Raw genomic sequence first — 12,465 nt, 5'->3', positions numbered from 1 at the left:
TAAGAAAAAGCAACTACATACTATAGAGAAGTCAAATAAATACATATTTTTAATTTTTTTAACACTAGTAAGGATGGCTTGATTTCAAATTTTATTTAGATCATTTTTGTCTTTGATTTGGAGAGTCTGACTCTTGTGTCATCACTAATAGGAAAGTAAGTAGCATCATTTTTTTCTTCATTCTTTCAAAAATCTTTCAGTCTCCCAAGGAAAAAAGACTTATTTCTTCATACAATTTTTTAAGTGCCTTTTTCTTTCTTAAAGTTTATTTGGGGTAGAATTCATAAGAAAACAGATGTTACTATAGAATCTTAAGTCCATTTAACCAAAATAATTTATAATTGCCACTAATGTTAATGGTTTATTTATGACAATCTACTATAGGATGACTTGACAGCAGAGCTAAACTAAGCTATTAATCCCAGCACACTGGGCGTTTTGGCTAACGTTATCCCTTTCTCTCCTCATCAAAAAGTATATCATAAAGAAGGAAAGTTAAAGTAACTTTATAATAAAGATAACCTTCAATCTGCGCTAATTTTATTAAAGTAATTAATCTATAAACGTTGTAATTTTAACTGTTATTAGTAACAAGTTCCTTTCATCACACTTTACAGTTAATGTATGTGGGAGAGAAAATCTACTGCCCTTAGAGGTTTGAGAGTTTCTTTTATTTCCTTACAGAAAAGAGAGCATTAGACCACAGCTTCTTTTGACACTCAGCAACTGTTACCTTATGAGATAATGGAAGATGGATTGTTTTTTCCTGCTTTCCCAAAGTCACAGTCCGTGATATCAGCTACCAATAGGTGTATGGAGAAGTGTTCCATTGGTCTAAAGCTGACTCTTTTTCTGAACTTTCCTGATTAACTGTTGCATAGGACTTGCTGCCTATCGTTAATTCTGTTTCTGGCAGATAATTCTTGATATTATTGAGTAATTTCAATTGCTAATTGGTTCTTGAGGATGTCAGGATGGTGGATTTTAAAATTCTCAAAAAGATTAAGGCGTTAATAACATACTTGAAACAAAACCTTAAAAAGATTACAAAATAACAGGAAGATTAAAAATAAATAAAATATTAAAAATAGTATCATAGTATTTGATTCCAAAGAAATTAATAGGTTGAGCACACATTTAATATTGTTCCCACCCCAAACCATAGTTTAGTTGAACAACAACCAAAATAAGGTCAACAAGGGTTGTTGTTGTTTTTAGTCATAAATCAAGAGATGTAGGGAAATGGGAGAAAATACAGCAAAATTTTCGAGGCTGGAAAACAGCTAGAATAGTGAACAATCTTATTAAACCTAAGAAAACTATGTTTTAAGTGGAGAAAGCTAAGGACCAATTGAATTTGTACTGGTGACTCTTCAAAGGGCCCAGGCAGTGGTAGTATTGTGTACTTCTGGAAGTGGAGGCGAAGAAGGGAAGGGGATTAAAATAAGGAGGATTATTTAAAAACTAAGAAACAAATGCCTGGGTCTCGTCTATTCTTTGCCACTGTACTACTGCACTGCTCCCATCTTGACAGATGGGAGCCTTGAAGTTTATTCTCTAGCTTAAAACAGAGGACTAGTGAACACCAGGCACACTGAAGGGGGAGGGGGATTAGATGAGCATTGGCATTTTGAATGCTGAGAACTCTTGCTCTCATCTCCATTACTGGCTTCCCAAACTGAGTCCTTTATCCTCCAGGCAGGAAACAGGAAGAATCTTCTGTGAAGAATCTGACCATCCCAAGAAGAAAAACCTAAAGTCAAAAAGGAACTGTACTTTAGTTGGTAAAATTGTTTCTTACAGGGGTACAGGTTAACAATTCTGAAACTACTTTATATGTATACAGGTATTGAACTAATAAGTAAATAAGTGGTAGATAATGGGAACCAGGTTTCTCATATCAGTATTTGTGCCCTAACAGAGGGCCTGGCCAGATTGCCGTATAGTGAACGTCACAGTCAGTAGCCCCATGTACATGATTAGAGCTTTCAGTAAACTTTTTATATCCAAACAACTAAATAAATACCATCAGGCATCTAAGGAAAGCATCTACTGTGACTAGCAGGAATGAAAATAAACAAATAGAAAATACAAACAACTTGGAGAAAATAGACTATGCAGCCGAGAAAATTTTATGTATATGCACACATACATATATGTACACATCCAGCTGTATATAGATGTACATATATGCATATACCATATATACACATACATACATATCATATGTGTGTGTATAAAACAGCTGCAGAAAGTTGGGATGCTACATCTGTAAAGCAGAAATAGGGTATTTTAGAAAGAACATTCGGAGAATGAAGAATTCTTATAAATTAAGAATATATAGCAGAAAAAAAAACTCAATAGAGGTTTGGGTAATGAGTTGAGGAAAATTTTTTAGAAAGTAAAGCAAAGAGGCAAAGAAATGATAAACAGATTATAAAAGAAAATAAAAAGAAGGGTCCAGGAGGGTCAACTTCCTATTATTAGGAGTTCCAAAGAGAGAACAGAATAAATGAAGGGAAAGAAAAGAATAAATAGTATAATCCAAGAAAATTTCCCAGAACTGAGACAAAGTACCTATTGAGTACCCAGTATAATGGATGAAAAGAGACTAACACCAGTTGAAATAATAGGATATCCAAATAGCCAGCTGTGATGCTCAGTCTCTATAATATTCAGGGAAATGCAAATTGAAATGAGATCCCATTTTCATCTGTTAGACTGGTTAAAAAATAAAGTCTGACAATATCAAGTGTTGGAAAGAATATGGGTGCAAATGGTTCTCTTACACACTGCTAGTGGGAATGTGAAACAATCATTTGGGCAATCAATTTGACAAATGGTGAGTAGAGCAGAAGATATGCAAATACTACAACTCAGAAATTCCACTTCTGGATATTACCATTAGAAGTTCTTGCACATGTGCATATGAAAATACGAAAGAGAAGCCATGTACAAGAACACTCATTGAGGCATTATTTATAATAATGAAAATTTAGACAACTTAAATACATGAATGACTGGGCTGAGATGTGGTATATTCACATGTACATATGAATGAAACACACACACACCTCAGCAGGGATAGAGCTCCAAAACAATATAATGCATGAAATCAGCAAAATGCAGAATATGTACAGTTTAAACATGTATATTTTAAAGCATAAAACATCAGTGTACATTGTTTATGGATGGATATAAAAAAATTGACCAGAGGATATATACTAAATTCATGATGATGGTTATCTCTTTCAAAAGGCATCAGAGTGAAAAGAGTGGGCTTTGTGTGAGTGTGGGGCCTTTTGATTTTTGGTAATACTTCATTTCTTTAAAAAGAAAATAAATATATCAAAAATGTTTACTGTTACACTTATTGGTAGTAGATCCATAGATACTCCTTTGTTCTGTTTCTCTATATATTTTAAAATTCTGACCCTGTACCTCTGCCTAACTCCAAAATAACAAAGGAGGAATGTTTGATAGATTTCCTTTATTACTCTTTCTATGTGTTAAGTGCTATAGGTACTCTTCTTTCACCTTGCTTCCTCGTCTGGTTCTTAAATCAGATTGAATATAAGAGGTTAATAAACTGAATAATTTAATAAATTAAATTAAAGGAATTGAGGTGCTGCATTAGCCAGCATTTGTGCCAGAACTGGAAGCAGATAATGAAGACAGAAAGGCCTTACCCATGAGGAGAGAATTGGAACAAGTAATGGGAAGCCTCCAGGCATGAGGATCTCCTAGGAGTTTGTACCATCCATATCAGGTCTCCTGCTTTGGGTTCCTGGAGGTGAGGGGGTGTGAGAAAAGACTTAAAATACTGAGCTCTGGATAGCACAGATAATACATAATAAATACTAGGAGATATATTTTAAGAATAGTGAGCTTACTGATCTCATAATGCCAAACATCAGATCATCAGCACTGCTCTCTTTTTCTCCCTATTTCTTCGTATTCCTCCTGTCTTCTTTGGTTCTCTGTGTATCACCTGTCTCTTGATTTCCATATTTTTTTTTAATTAAAAAAATTTTTTTTTTTTGCGGTACGCGGGCCTCTCACTGTTGTGGCCTCTCCCGCTGCGGAGCAGAGGTTCCGGGCGTGCAGGCTCAGCGGCCATGGCTCACGGGCATGGCTCACGGGCATGGCTCACGGGCCCAGCCGCTCTGCAGCATGTGGGATCTTCCCGGACCGGGGCACGAACCCATGTCCCCTGTATTGGCAGGCAGACTCTCAACCACTGCACCACCAGGGAAGCCCCATATTTTTCACTTTTCGTTGTCTACATATCTTTTTGGACTACGGATTTATCTTGTGCTTTTCTGTCTTCATGCAGTCCCTGAGTGACTATTTTCAGCCTCCCCCTCAGCATCATTCCTGTATTCCCGTTTGGCCTTGAATCATCAGGACCCCCTAAATCATTAGCAGGATCCATCTGGCTTCAGTTACTGCCTGACTTTGAAAAAGTACCTGTAAAAACTCTTAGGTTTTATAGAAGAGAGTGGCATTATTTCACAAAGATTATACCTGTAGCCTTAACTACACAAATGATTTTTGAGTAGTGCTCTTCCTTGAAAGTCAGAAAATGACAGAACCTGGGTTTGTGGTTGACTAAATGAACAATGCCATCTTTGCCATAGTCAGTTACTACTTACCAATTCTTAAGCAAATTTACCTAGGAACAAATTCAAAGACACAGTGCTTCACAGATGAAAGAACACAAAGTATTAATTAGGAGGTATCTTATCACCCAAGAAATGTCTTGGGGACTTAAGTTGATTACAAATGCAAATAAACTAGATATTATACAGTGAGAACAACCCAACTAAATATAATGTAAGTTGGGCTAACCTAACTATAAATTCCTTTCTTTAATAGTTTAAACTATGTCATTATGAAGAACTAGTCCAAGTTTTTTTGAGTTTTTGAATTGTGGGTTTAAATCAAGGAAAAAGGGAAAGAAAATCTTGAAAATACAAAAAGCACTCTGTTTAATTTAGAGGGACTATAATAGGTAAGCACTTTTGGATCCAGGTCATAGGATCATCCAATTTTCTAACATTAGATAGACATGCCACTTTAATGTGGAATTCAGCATTGGGGGGAATCATGATGTAGAGAAAACGTAGTCTTTATTTAAAAAGGAAAAGCCTAAAACAAGCATCAGAAAACCCACATTATAAATATATTATAAAATAAAATAAAAAAGATTTATATTCATTGATTGTAAAATGCACTAGATATGTAAAAAGTAAACCACTAATTTTATTTTTGAGTATTATATGAATTAATTTGGGGGAGAATTTACATCTTAATGCTATTGAGTCTCAGTGAACCCATGAAAATATTCAGTCACTCTTTTTTTTGGTCTTTTGTAATTTCAGAAATTTTATAATTTTAAATGTATAGGTCTTACCTATATTTTGTTAAATTAATTCCTAAGTATTTTATGTTTTTTGATGCTATTATAAATTGTTTTGCACTTCCAGTTGTTTACTGTGGTTATATAGAAACACAATTGATTTTTGTATACTTACCTTGTGTCTTACAGCTTTGTCAAATCACTTATTCTAGTAATCATTTTTCAGATTCCTTAGATTTATGTACCGACATTTTTTAATTGAATAAAGACAATTTTAGTTCTTCCTTTCTAAGCTTCCTTCTATTTGTTTTTCTTGACTTATTGCACTGATTAGGACCTCCAGTACGTCTATTACAATAATGAAGAGAAGTGGTTAGAGTGAACATTCTTGCCTTGTTCCCAATATTAGGAGAACTCCCAATATTTCACCGTTGTACTGAATACTAGCTGTAGGTTTTTCATGGATCCTCCTTATCAGATTGAAGGAGTTACCTTTAATTTTTAGCTTGCTGAGAATTTTATCATGAATGGGTGCTGAATTTTGTCAGATGTTTTTCTGTACCTATTGAGATATTTATATGCTTTTTATTCTGTTAATGGCATATCATCCTTATATATTGCTGGATTTAATTTGCTATTTTGTGTCTACATTCATGAAACTGATTTTCTTTTCTAGTAATATCTTTGGCAAGTTTGGTATTAGGGTTTTGCTGGCCTAGTAAAACAATTGGGGTGTATCTGCCTTTTATTTTCTGGAAAGTGTGCACAATTATTATTATTACTTCTTTAAATGTTTCATAGAACCCACCAGTGAAGCCATCTAGGCCTGGAGTATTGTTTTGTTTTAATTACAAATTAATTTCTTTAGTAGATAACATTCTGTTCATTTTTGTGGTTTTAATAATTTATATTTTTCAAGGAATTTTTCACTTCATTGCAGTTACTGAATTGATTTGCATTATGTGGTTTAGAACATTATATTTGTAGGACATGAAGTGATAGCTGTCCATTTCTGACATTGGTACTTTGTGTTGTCTTTCATTTTTCTTGATCATTCTTGCTCAAGTATTAATAATTTTTTTATCTTTTCAAAAAGTCAACTTTTGATTTTAATTTTTTTCAGTTGTCCAGTCTTCATATTGGGTATTGTTTTGACTTCAAGTTCACCGACTTGTTTTTGTGCCATCTCAAATCTTCTATTAAGCTTGTCCAGTGAATTTTAAAATTTCCATGTTGAACTAGTTCTTGAATTTTCATTTACTTCTATTTTATAGTATCCATTTGCTACAAGTATTTCTCATCTGTTCACTTATTATTATAACATCCTGATCATACTCATAATAACTGCTTTAACATCATTATCAGTTAATTTCAACTAATCATCTTATGGTTTCTATTGACCCCCCCCTTTTTTTTCCTGATTTTGAGTTACAATTTCTAGCTTCTTTGCATGTTTAGTAATTTTTTATTGTATACTGGGTATTGTAGATAATATTGTGGATTATCTTTTTCTGAAGAGTATTGATTTTTGTTCTAGTAGACAACTAAATTACTGGCTGGTAAATATACACTTACTGTACAATCCAGTTGCATTTATGGGTGTCTGTTTATTTACTTATTTATTTGGTTGCATCGGGTCTTAGTTGTGGCACACAGGCTTTCTAGTTGTGGCACTCGGGCTCCAGAGCGCGCAGGCTCAGTAGTTGCGGTGCAACTTGTAGTTGCCCCGCAGCATGTGGGATCTTAGTTCCCTGACTAAGGATCAAATCCGTGTTCCCTGAATAAGAAGGGGGGTTCTTTACCACTGGACCACCAGGGAAGTCCCCATTTCTGGGTGTTTATCCTAGAGACGTGAAAACTTATATTCACACAGAAACCTGTACACAAATATTTATAGCAGCTTTATTCATAATAACCCCAAATTGAAAACAACCCAAACGTACTTCAACAGGGAATGGTGAAAAAGAAACTATGGTACCTTCAAACCATGGAGCAATAAAAAGCAACAAACTATTTGTATATGCAACATGTTGGATGGATCTCAAGGGCATTAGACTGAGTGAAAAAAGCCGGTACAAAATGTTTCCATACTATTCGATTCAATCTTTGTAATATTCTCAAAGTGACAAAATTATAAAAATAGAGGGCAGATAAGTAGTTGCTAGGAGTTAAGAAAAAGGGAGTGAGGAGTGTATGATTATAAACAGCAAAAGGGAATCTCATTTGTGGTATGGTTATATAGGGGTATTTGGATCAACCAAGGATTTGAGGAAAATCTGCATACAGAATTAAGGTCCCCCACCCCCTTACTGTACTGCCCTTCCTACCATGATTTTCTCCTCCTATTATCTAGCATTCTGTCAGCTCTGAACTACATTCTCTAATGCCTCAAGCCAGTGAGACAGTGGTTTTCTCCCTTAGGTCTAGCCTCCCAGTAGTACTTAAGGGGTATACTGGGAAGAGTTCTCTTAAGGGAAAGTCTTATAAGTATAGATCTTATTCAGTATGATTCCTTTCTTGCAGTGATCAAATTCCCTATGTTTCTGCCTGCTTTTAGTCACTTTTCAGTGTCTTTGAGTAATTTTTATTTTGTCCAGCGTTAATCATCGTTATCTGTGGGCAAGTTAGTCCAATACAAGATAGTTCATCTTTACTGGAACCAGAGCTCAATGAATTTTATTTTTAGGTATTAGGAATATAAAATTTTTGTAAACTTTTACAATAAAAATTTTGAAAGTTAAGTATCATAGTAACTTTAATACATAGAAGTATTACAGAAATGAAAGAAGGAATTAAGTGCAAACTGAAAACATTAAAAATCAGAATTTATAGGTAAAAAGAAAGATAAACATACAAATGCAGCCAGAAAAAAATTTTAAAAGACATATAAATGGACCTGTCAGGAGATTAATGGCAGAATGCAATTATGTATTACTCAAGCAGCAGTCTTAAATAAGAATATATATTCAGGTACCAGAAGGACTTCAGTTGTAAAATCAGATCTTCATCCATTGTCTTTTGGAAGTGTTTTTCCATTTGGCCTGAAAAGTTGTATTTTCTTTTTTTTAACCGAGCATTTCTGACCTTTATTATTTCTTAGAGAATAAAATGACAGTCTAACCTCCCTTCTGCTTTTATTTTTTTCTTCTCCTTTGTTTTAGTTGTTTGCATAATTGGCCTTAGAAGAGGTAAGAGTGAAGAGACTCGAGCCATCTCTGGAAAATACCTTTCCCCCATTCCATTGGAAGCTACCCTCTGGAGCACCAGATTTGACCATATATGTTCTGAGGACTCACTATGAACAAAGAAGTCTCCCAGGTAGGAATTGTAGCTCTGTTTTTAAAGAGCTTTGTTTCTGCAAAAGTATGGTGTGAAAATGATTACTTGTTGACTCTTATTTTTTATGGAAATATGTCTTTGATCTGAGAAGCTTCAAGGTTATTCTAAAATATGTGCTGACATTCCTAAATGAAAATGTTAGAAAAGTTATAGATGATACTTTGTAAACCACTGTAATGCACATTGAAATTAATACTGGTTCAGATCAGTATCTTACTATGAAACCCTCCAGTCCTTACTGAATTAAAAATGGCAGCACACACTACTATATATAAAATAGATAACTAATAAGAACCTGCTGTATTGCACAGAGAACTCTACTCGATACTCTGTAATGGCCTATATGGGAAAAGAATCTAAAAAAAAAAAAAAGAATGTATATATGTACATGTATAACTGATTGCTGTACACCTAAAACTAACACAACATTGTAAATCAACTATATTCCAATATAAAAATTTTTTTAAATGGCAGGGGAAAAACTATACTGAACCATCCCCAGATTTGGTCTATACATTTTTTTTTTAACATCTTTATTGCAGTATAATTGCTTTACAATGGTGTGTTAGTTTCTGCTTTATAACAGAGTGATTCAACTGTACATATACATATATCCCCATATCTCCATTTCTATTATAATCCAGTCATTAAATCTGTTTACATCTAGCGTCCATTCTGTACATTTGAGCAGTTTTAAATTGTTGTTTTCTAAGAGTTTGTGAGCTAACTGAAGGAATAGAACTAGTGTATCCATGAATATGACAATGGTCATAGCAACCTATAGTGAGAAAAATAAACATGTACCAAGCCGAGACTAGAAAGTTGAAGAGTAATCAGAAACTGGTAAACCAAGTAAGGGGAAGACTTCCAGCAGGAAGTTTTAATTGAATTATAACATATATAAATAAAAATCATAAATTTTAAGGGTATAACTCTTTTAATTTTATTTTTGGCTGCGTTGGGTCTTCGTTGCTGCGTGCAGGCTTTCTCTAGTTGCAGGGAGCGGGGACTACTCTTTGTTATGGTGCACGTGCTTCTCATCGCGGTGGCTTCTCTTGTTGTGGAGCACTGGCTCTAGGTGTGTGGGCTTCAGTAGTTGTGGCACAAGGGCTCAATAGTTGTGGCTCGCATGCTCTAGAGTGCAGGCTCAGTAGTTGTGGCACATGGGCTTAGTTGCTCCACGGCATGTGGGATCTTCCCAGACCAGGGCTCGAACCCGTGTCCCCTGTATTAGCAGGCAGATTCTTAACCACTGTGCCACCAGGGAAGCCCTAAGGGTATAACTCTTGAGTTATCATGTACTGAATGTATTTGTGTAAATGCCATCCAGGTTAAGAAGTAGAACAATATCAGTATCCCAGTAAACCCCCCTCATCTCTGACTCATTGCACACCCACCCACTTTTAAAAAAAAATAAATTTATATATTTATTTATTTTTAGCTGTGTTGGGTCTTCGTTGCTGCGCCCAGGCTTTCTCTACTTGCAGCAAGTGGGGGCTACTCTTCGTTGCAGAGCACGGGCTTTAGAATATATATGCAGGCTTCAGTAGCTGTGGCACGTGGGCCCAGTAGCTGTGGCTTGCAGGCTCTAGAGTGCAGGCTTAGTAGTTGTGGCACACGGGCTTAGTTGCTCCACAGCATGTGGGATCTTCCCGGACCAGGGCTCGAACCCCTGTGCCCTGCATTGGCAGGCGGATTCTTAACCACTGAGCTACCAGGGAAGCCCACCCACCCACTTTTAAAGGAGGAGACAGTTGTCACCCTGGAGTGATCGCTGTCAATTTGGAGGGTGGGGTTTAGCAATCATAGAAGTTAAAGGCAATTAAATTTGGTTGGCTGACAACCAATGCCTGTGTTTGGAATAAATAATGAATTTGGGAGACGGAGGCAAGACTATGAATTGGCAGAGAACTTTAAAGCAAGGACTGGTGGTGCAGCATGATTTGAGAAGATACTCATTTGATCCTACTACCTCTCTCTTTAAAACCTCATTGGTTTCCGGAACGAACATGTTCCAGATTTATGGCTTTTATTAACTGGTGATACATTGTATTTATTAACTGAAATTTTCTGTTGTTTGAAATCAGACTGTTGATTCTCAATAAGGAGAGAGAAGTTAATAAGCATTCTGATTATTAAGAAAAAAGTTTTGCAGAGTAGGATATATTATAATTAAGAGAAATTTTAGTCATGTAGGAGAGTCCTCTCTTTAAGAGTTTTTAGACAGAAATGTTCATACCTCGACTTTATGAAAGAGAAAGGGAGAGAAAATAGAATAATCTAGTGATTGAACTCTGGGCTGGGTGTCTTTTTCTTTAACTCATTGTTCAGTGAGTGACTGTGAGAAAGTCATGTTTTCTTCATGTCACAATGAAAGTTTTTATCTTTTATATTTCTCCTTAACATTTATTCAGACCAACTTTAAACATACCAAATAGCTGCAAGATTTGTAGATTGCACACCTATGTGCCCATTGCCCAGTTTCACCAGTTGTAAACATTTTGTTACATTTGCTTTCTCTCTCTCTGTATGTATTTACTACTACTTCTCCTGCCCCTCCCCCTCCATCACCACTATGATGATGATGAATCACAGTTGAGAGTAAGTCGTAGACATTTATGATCTTTTACTCCTAATGTCTCCTACTTAACCACAATATAATAATCAAATTCAGGAAACTTAACATTTTCATTATTATTATCTAATATATGGTCTATATTACAGTTTAGTCAGTTGTCTAATCCAGAATCATACATTGCATAATTGTCACATCTCTTTGGTTCCTTTAACCTGGAATAGTTTACACCTTTTCTTTGTCTTCCATGATATTGACATTTTGAAAAAGTATAGGCCAGCTGTTTTGTACAGTGGCACTCATTTTGAGCTTGTCTGTCTCCATCTATGTTCCTTTCTAAAGAGACTATGATATGGGACTTTGGAGATTCATGGTTTTGTTACTGAGAATCTTATCCGGTAGAATGAAGCCCATGAAGATTTTTTTCAGGAGAAAGTCTGTTAAAACAATTTTATGTATGTGTGCATATGTATACATATAATCTTAGAATCCAAGATTTATAAACTTTTGGACAAATTAAAGGCAGAACTTTAGATTTTGAAGGAATAGTACATTTACATTTTAAGGTGAATCACATCTTATAAGAAATAATTGGTTTTATTTGTAATGACCATAGAAGATAAGTCAGGATTAGGTATATGATTAATTTTATTTATTGCTATGTGATGTTTGGATGAAGAGTTAGAAAGATTCTCTGTTCATGTGTTTGAGAACTTTGTAAATAACCACCCAGTATTTTTAGATGTGGTATAACTTAATGTCAACTTTTCTGAAGACTTTCCTAAGGAAGAAGCATTAGGTAAAAGCAAAATTTAGAATCTGTTGTTGACTTTTCTACTCATCAGTATGTAAGGTTAGGTTATATAGGTTAGTTATATAAGTTAAAACATAGCCAGATTCTGGAACCAAATTACCTAAGAATTGGTAATTTGATTTCTACCTCTGCTACTTATGATGTTGGGCAGATTAAGTAACCTCTCTGTGCCTTGGTTTCCTCATCTCTAAAATGGATTATAATACTACATACCTCATATCTTATGAGTACATGAATTAGTAAGGTTTATAAGTAAATACTATGTTAGATGCTTAGAATGGCACATAGTAAATCCTATAAAAGTGTTAGTCATCATCATTGTTGTCACCATCAGCCCATAGGTTCTCTATTAGTAAGATAAAACCATTGAACTCA

General features: G+C 35.0%; 1 protein-coding gene across 8 annotated transcripts in view; it reads left to right on the top strand.

The window, feature by feature from the left end:
• NCOA1 (nuclear receptor coactivator 1) overlaps positions 1-12,465 on the top strand; it is a 261,529-nt gene that overhangs the window by 134,755 nt on the left and 114,309 nt on the right. For all 8 annotated transcript variants that reach the window (XM_079940466.1, XM_079940461.1, XM_079940462.1 and 5 more), the window contains one exon: positions 8,524-8,680. The gene's annotated coding sequence lies outside the window, so the exon portion shown is untranslated. The remainder of the gene's footprint in view (positions 1-8,523; positions 8,681-12,465) is intronic.

This window comes from Stenella coeruleoalba (genome assembly GCF_951394435.1).
Source record: "Stenella coeruleoalba genome assembly, chromosome: 13".
NCBI lineage: Eukaryota > Metazoa > Chordata > Mammalia > Artiodactyla > Delphinidae > Stenella > Stenella coeruleoalba.
Note: the sequence above shows the minus strand (reverse complement) of the source record. Positions and strands in the feature narration are given on the sequence as shown.